The 7,461-nt window shown below is 34.1% G+C and overlaps 1 pseudogene; it reads right to left on the bottom strand.

Moving 5' to 3' along the window:
• Positions 1–1,796: 1,796 nt before the first annotated feature.
• Positions 1,797–2,719, bottom strand: LOC145068429 (17.3 kDa class I heat shock protein-like; annotated as a pseudogene).
• Between the last annotated feature and the right edge of the window lie 4,742 nt (positions 2,720–7,461).

Raw genomic sequence — 7,461 nt, 5'->3', positions numbered from 1 at the left:
GAAATCAATGTTCCCTCGGATCTTTTACCATTTATATTCTAATACCATTTGTAATGTTTATAATTTCTTACCATATTTTATAATACCAATTCTAATCACACTTCTATTACAATGTTTGTACAATTCCATTCCAATAGTTCAATACATTCAAATCATCCAATGTAACCTTTTTCATTTAAAACATCAGAAAAGATACATAATTTAGTCATACTATATCATAAACTACATAATTTAAAACAACATTTTTACATACAAGAGAAACAACACAATCAATGCAAGTCTATAAGTAAACAATTTCCAATTGACTTTGTCCGGTTCTTGTTTATTGGTGTTCTTCTCTTGTTCGATCTTCATCCTGCGTATGTTGATTTTATTCTCCAAGGTACAAATTTTCAAAGTAAGATTGTAGCTTTCTTCTGGTTTCATCCTGTAATACCTTCTTCCATTTTTCCTCCCTTTATCCTCATCGAACCATTGCCAAAATTTCCAGCTTTGACTTTTTCCATTCTTCAAAAAATTTATAAAAACAAGTTAAATTGAAGGATGAAGAAGAAGTAAAAAAAATTCAAAAATAAATTGATTTACCAGTGAGTTTTGACAAACTCTGAATCCTTCCAGTATTGGTCGGGGTTCTTGATGTCTTCACACGAGATGGTAAGTTGCAATCACATGGATGATCCGGTTGCAATTCGTCTTATCGTTTGGAAGAACAAGATGAAGAAGAAGATGACATCAATCGATCTAGGGTTTTATTTAATGAGCAGTCATATCTCACACCCTTCTTATAATGCAAACCATGACAAATACATACAATGCCACATAGGTGATAAGTATTACAACGTAGAAGCCATGTAGATGTCACATCAGCCAAAACCTACGTTAGCCGGTAATATTGGTTATTTGTGAATGACTAAAACAAGTTAGTTGAGTAAATGGTACAAATAATAATAAAAAAAAAGATGAACATACTAAAAAGTTAGTTACCTTAATAAGTCAAATTTCATATTCTTTAAATGTATTATTTTATCGTTTACAGTTTTTAAGCATCAACGTAGTAACAAAAGGGAAAAAACATCTGCATTTACTATTATTATACTTTTTACAAAATTCACCAAGGAACAACACTTTTCTCCAAAATGATTATTCTCTAAAACTGTTAGTTTAAGACATTTTTTGTGTGTTGGTCGGAAATCAGTATTTCTATTGCGTGTTATATGCTTTGACATTGTTTGATGAAATCAGAAGTTAGAATAAGTTTTTCTTTGTTGCTTTGTATATTTATGCTTGTTGCCTCTTATAACACTTACAAAGTATGAAATTACTTGCTACTTCTAGTTCTTTCCTTTTATTACAATTCAGTCCATCACACTTATAAAGAATACGGTTGTGTTCTTTAAATTCTTATATTTGATGTTAAACTATTTTTAATATTTTTATATTTATGTTTACTGTTTCGTAGCGATCTTTACAAGAACTTAGTGCATATATTATGGAATTTGATGGCAAAGATAAACATTAATCGCCAATGGTAGCATAATTTTGAATGAACTTTTATTGATAACATAAGTTTGAAGAAAAGGTACTCTAATACCATTTTCATGGATTAAACCTTATTTAACTTTTAAATTTATCTTTATATGTTTATATGTGACTCTTATTTTTGGGGAAACGTTTATAAGTATAGTAAAAATATCTATTTTTATGCTATTTTTTGCCGTGTTTGTTATTTTTGTAGTTTTATAATTTGGTCGAGTTAAAAAATAAAATAAAATAAAATAAAAAAAGAAAACAACATATGATATTAAAAAATACCTCTTATTACGCGTTACACATAGAATCTGATCGGATCATAGGAGTAGGAAAAACAGTTATTCTTTGTTACAGACAGAACACACAGCCACGAGCAATACGTCGAACACTTGATATACAAACAAACACATTACAACACTACACATTTAGAACTGGTAGTAATTCTAACCAGAGATTTGAATAGGCTTAACATCAGGCTTCTTCACCTCCTCTTTTGGTATAGTAATTGTAAGCACTCCGTTCTCCATTGAAGCCTTCACTTGATCCATCTTCGAATTCTCCGGCAACCTAAACCTCCTTGTGAACTTCCCGCTACTGCGTTCCACCCTGTGCCATGTATCATTCTTATCTTCTTTCTCAACACTCCTCTCACCGCTGATCTGCAAAATCCTGTCGTCTTCAACTTCCACCTTCACTTCCTCTTTCTTGATCCCAGGGAGATCGGCCTTGAACACGTGCGCCTCCGGGGTTTCTTTCCAGTCCACACGAGCGTTCACCAAAGCAGAGGTTTCCCTCGAAGCATCGGATGAAGTTGGAAAGGGGAAGTCTTTAAAGGGGTCCCAGATATCAAGAGAGAATGGGTCGAAGACGCTGCTTCGTCTGCCACCAAAGAAGCTGGGAATGATCGACATTTTCTCGCTTTAACTGTATTTGGAATTAAAGAGGATAACAAAGAGATCTTTTCTGGATATTGCTGCAATGCTTACTTGACAATTTGAATTCTGTATGCGAGTGGTATTTATAGGATGGATATAGGAGATCTCAGGAACTCTCTGGAGAGGTCTTTTACATCGTTTTTCAGATACGATTGCAGGAAATTTGTACAGAAAGGTTTTGGGTTCTTGAGGTATCGAGGACTTTCTCGAAAGACCTTTGTATTATTCTCGGCTCCAAAGGCTATTTCTTTTACCTTTTTTTCTCGGGTTAATGTCAAAATTCAAAACAACCCATCCAACTATAATTTTGTTACTTATTTGTCCTTTTTTTTTTTTCTTTTATATGCTTTAAATAAAGGTATCGTTTAATCACCACGTATATAATCATTTTATTAACTTTATTATTTACTCATAATATCCTATTTTTTTCTCTTAACCGATGGTTCATTGATTAAAATTTTTTGTGGATCTATTACCTTCTCAGCTTTCTTATATAACTGAATTTTCTTTAAACCCTTGCATAGCATAATCACAATCAAGATCAACATATTCCACATGTACAAAAGTCTCCAAATCAAGCTTTCTCAAAAATAATAATAATAATAATAATAATAATAATAATAATAATAAATAAATAAATAAAAATAGGCAAACATATAGTAAAAAGGACAAAATATCATTAAGTGATTACAAATATAAAAATATCAATTCAATCTAGTAGATTTTAGTGAAAAACAACATCAAATGAGATCTAAACACAAATAAAACAATAAAATTAGATATTATATTGGTTTATATATCAATTATAATTCTCCTTAATAAATCAAAATCTTTTTGCCACATGCCTTCTTCTCTTTCATTTGTACACATGTTATTTTCTAGAATTTTTGATTTTTTTATTTTCCACTTGTCATTTTATTGTATTTTTTATTTTATTAAATTAAAATTTTACATTTAATATGTAAGGTAATATATATGTAAGGTATTTGTTAGAAATGATTTATATATGTAATGTATTCAATGTATTAAAGCCTCATTAATTTTAATAATTTAAAAATTTTCTCATTTTTCTTATAAATTCAAACTTCTCAAATTGTTAAAATTTCATATTTAATTTTTTTTTAAATAAACTCATATAATACATGAGTCTCACATCTAGTAGATAATGTATATAATTGTATGTCTATCACTCATAAACGTTATATTGTTATCTATGGCATATCTTTATATTTATAAAAAGAAAATGATTTGTAACTTTAAAAAGTAATATAAAAAACACGGGGTTGATATATCTTAAAAAAGAAAAAAATAAATAATAACAAGGTTAAATTTAATGTCACGTGGATTAGCAGTAGATAAAAAGACGTATGATGTTTATTTCTGTTAAAAAAGATAACGAGATCTATCCTAGATATTTACTGATTTTGTATCTGGGAGAAATTAAAAAGGCGATGATTCTTCAATAATGACTTTTTTTATCCATCCACTGATATTTAAATTCTTTGATAATTATACCCTCATATTAACTATATCTTTTTTTTACCAAACATGGATCCTCTCTCTCTCATCTCACACATATACACACACAACCACACAATCTATAATTTCATTTTAAGAACCCAACTTTTCTACACCCAACCATTTCTTGAGTTTCTCTAAATCATCTTGATTCACCAAAGAGTATGATTGAACTACATAGTATATATCAATCCTATAATCAGATGCTAAGTGGTGGAGTGTTCTTTTTTTTCTTGGTGTTATTTTGAAGTTAATAGCATGCCTTCTCTATAATGACGGTTGTGGATTGTTTCTTTATCCTTATAGAAAACCTAAAATCATTCAACATCAAGCGGATATTGGGAGATGGAAATACTTTTTTTTGGTCCTCACACCACCATTTTCTTTGTTTTTTGGCAGTCTTTTCTACAATTTTTTTATGCTCTAATCTCTAAAGAGTCTTCTCAGATTGTTATTTGGTTTCCTCATTAAGACTTTAGTTAAAGACGCTTTTTACCTTGTATGCTTTTTCCCATCAATATCAAAATTATAGATGGGGCCGATACTCCATGGTGGTTGTGGAATTGAACCACGGGGTTGCTCGTTACACCCGGAATATTATTGTCGTCTCGGGAATGCACTATCATGTATACTATTAGGTCTTCATGTACTTTAACTCTGACTTTTGGAATAGAACTCACTTCTACATAGTGTTGTACCAATTTTTCTCCCCCCCCCCCTCTTAGAGGAGGTGAATAATGGGAAAGATGGATGTAAGGCTACTAAAAAATGGGCAACACATTTGCTGGAAAGAGCTAGGAAACACAAGTGCTGACAAAAACTGGGTAGCATTGCTGTTGAGAGCTGGGCAACATGACAGCTGGAAGCAGTGTTGTAAAACTCGCCGAGTTGGCCGATTACTCCTCCGAGTACTCGCTACTCCCCCCTTGCTGAGGCGAGTTACATAATCCCGAGTACTCCCCGATCGGCCCCTTACTGAACTGAGTAGTGTTGTGAAATTCGGTCACTTCGGTGATTCATATGTATAATATACTTAATGATTTATTATTTAACACACACACATGCAATTTTTACTACATATATATCTTAAATTTCCAGTAATTATTTACGAAGTGAGACCATTATGTGTTTTTTATTTTTTGTGTATTCACATGTATCTAATTTTGTTATATATTTCAATCAACTTATGATTTTATCTTATGATTTTGACATGTATAATTTCCCTAAAAATATTTCTACACAAATTTCCAAATCCGAGTACTCCCCGAGTACACCCGAGTACTCGTTACTCGGTAGTCGGCCGAACAGGTACCGAGTAACGAGTTCTACAACCTTGGCTGGAAGTCAGACAATGTATCTGTTGAGGACTAGGCTTTGTGGCTGCTAAGCTCCAGGCAGCACAACTGCTAAAATTTGAGCAACGAGACTTCCAGCGGATGGTCAACATGGTTGCTGATAATCAGGCATCACATGTGACATCCCCAAAATCACGGCCAGAAAAGACCGATTTTGTTTATGCTTTGTAAAAATCAGAGTACTTCTTTTCATAAAAATGTTGCGGAATTTGTTCCCAGAAAAACACGATAAATACGTTATCAAAACATTTTCGAAGAAACGTATTTTATTCATTTTAAAACGTTTGGGATGTCATCGTCAATACAGAAACATAAGCATAAACGGAACTTACATTTATTTACACTAGTGATCTCTTTAATCTCTCAGTGTAATGTGACTTCATATCAACACTTGTGATATAAATAAACTGAGTGGGTCAGGTTGGGAAACCTGGTGAATACATAGGGTTTTCAACCCATAATAATATAATTATTATGTTTAAACAATCAAACAATCAACCTAATTACCCATCCTCATTATCTTTTTTAGTCTTAAGGTTCTACCCTAAGAATCAACTATTCCTCGTTCATTCATTCCTAAGGAATTGACACGAAGTCCATCGTTGTCACGGTTTACACAACGGGCACTAAGTCTGCATAGTCGCCAAGGTTTAGGCATCAAGTCTGCATGATCACCAGGGTTTAGGCATCAAGTCTGCATGATCACCAGGGTTTAGGCATCAAGTCTGCATGATCACCAGGGTTTAGGCATCAAGTCTGCATGATCACCAGGGTTTAGGCATCAAGTCTGCATGATCACCTAGGTTTAGAGTACACTGGGTGAACACATCGTTCACAACACCTACAGGTTGCGAGCCCGCTAGTGTTCCACTGGACTGTCTAGAATAGTCCGTGGTTGTCATCCATACTCTGCTGAATGACGGGGCCATCGTTTGGGAAAAGGCTTCTCACATCGTCCACCTCTCACCCCCACCCCGTGGTCTATAACACCTCTCAACTCATCATCCAACTCATATTCCATCTATTACATCTACCCAAGTTTTACCCCAACATTATCATAGATATAAAATGCATATACAGTTTAAATCATTTAAAACATGTATAAAATCGTTCATCCAGCATAGACAACAAGTATTTAGATAATATGCACACATAGTACGTAATTTATATAAAATACTTCATCTCTATGTGTAAGATGAAAGTAACTATGCACTCACTTGAAAGGTGGTGAATCAGCACTCGGGCAACGCTTCGATACTCTCAAAACAATTTTCCTTCGATAAAAACTAGTATCAATACCACTAGGGTGTAGTCTAACGATAACCGCGACAAATTAATAGTCTGACTACTATTACTATTATATAAGCGTTAAATAATACTTATATAACTCATAATAATAGCCCAAATAATTATTTTAAGGACCTAATAACATTATTATAATTATTTGAAAGCTATATTAAAAATTGCGTAAGCGTAGCTCACTTACAACAAATTTTAAAGAGAAAATCAGGCTTTGCTCTGAGCAGCATTTCTGAAACCGAAAGACCCTTTTTTTCTCAGGACTCCGGGAGCCTCGGGGCTTCCTTCGGGAGCTAGGGGTTTACCTAGGGTTTAGGAGTGGTTTGGAGCTTTAGAGAGAGAAAGATTTTAGAGAGAGAGGATTTTGGTGCATGAAACTCGGCAGCCTTCGCTGCCTTTTATAGGCCGAAGTTCGGACATTACGTTGGGCGTTCTTCGGATAGGACTGCCAGGTGGCGAGTCTTCGGTGGTGCGACGTGGGAAAAGCTGGACCGAGGAGCGCTAGGCGTACGCTGCACGTACGAGAGCTTGGACGCTGGGCGTAATGCGAGGGTGGCGTGTCACTCATCCGAAGCGGGTACCGAGTTAGCGATGGAGGGTCTAGATTGTGCCACGTCATCGATCGAGCAACAAGCTTCGCAAATTCGAGTCTAAACTTTAAAAATTTGTATCTTTACCATACGAGCTCCGTTTTTGACGTTTTTATATCCACGCGAAGGCGGAAACGTACTTTACAACTTTCGTTTAGACTCTGTCGGCTAATTTTGACTTTATTTAAAAGTTACATTATTAACAAGCCGGGACATGATTGGTCCGTTAAATTC

This window comes from Lactuca serriola, chromosome 8, assembly GCF_051521515.1.
Source record: "Lactuca serriola cultivar US96UC23 chromosome 8, Lser_US96UC23_V15, whole genome shotgun sequence".
Classification (NCBI taxonomy): domain Eukaryota; kingdom Viridiplantae; phylum Streptophyta; class Magnoliopsida; order Asterales; family Asteraceae; genus Lactuca; species Lactuca serriola.
This window is presented reverse-complemented; position numbering and strand designations above follow the sequence as displayed.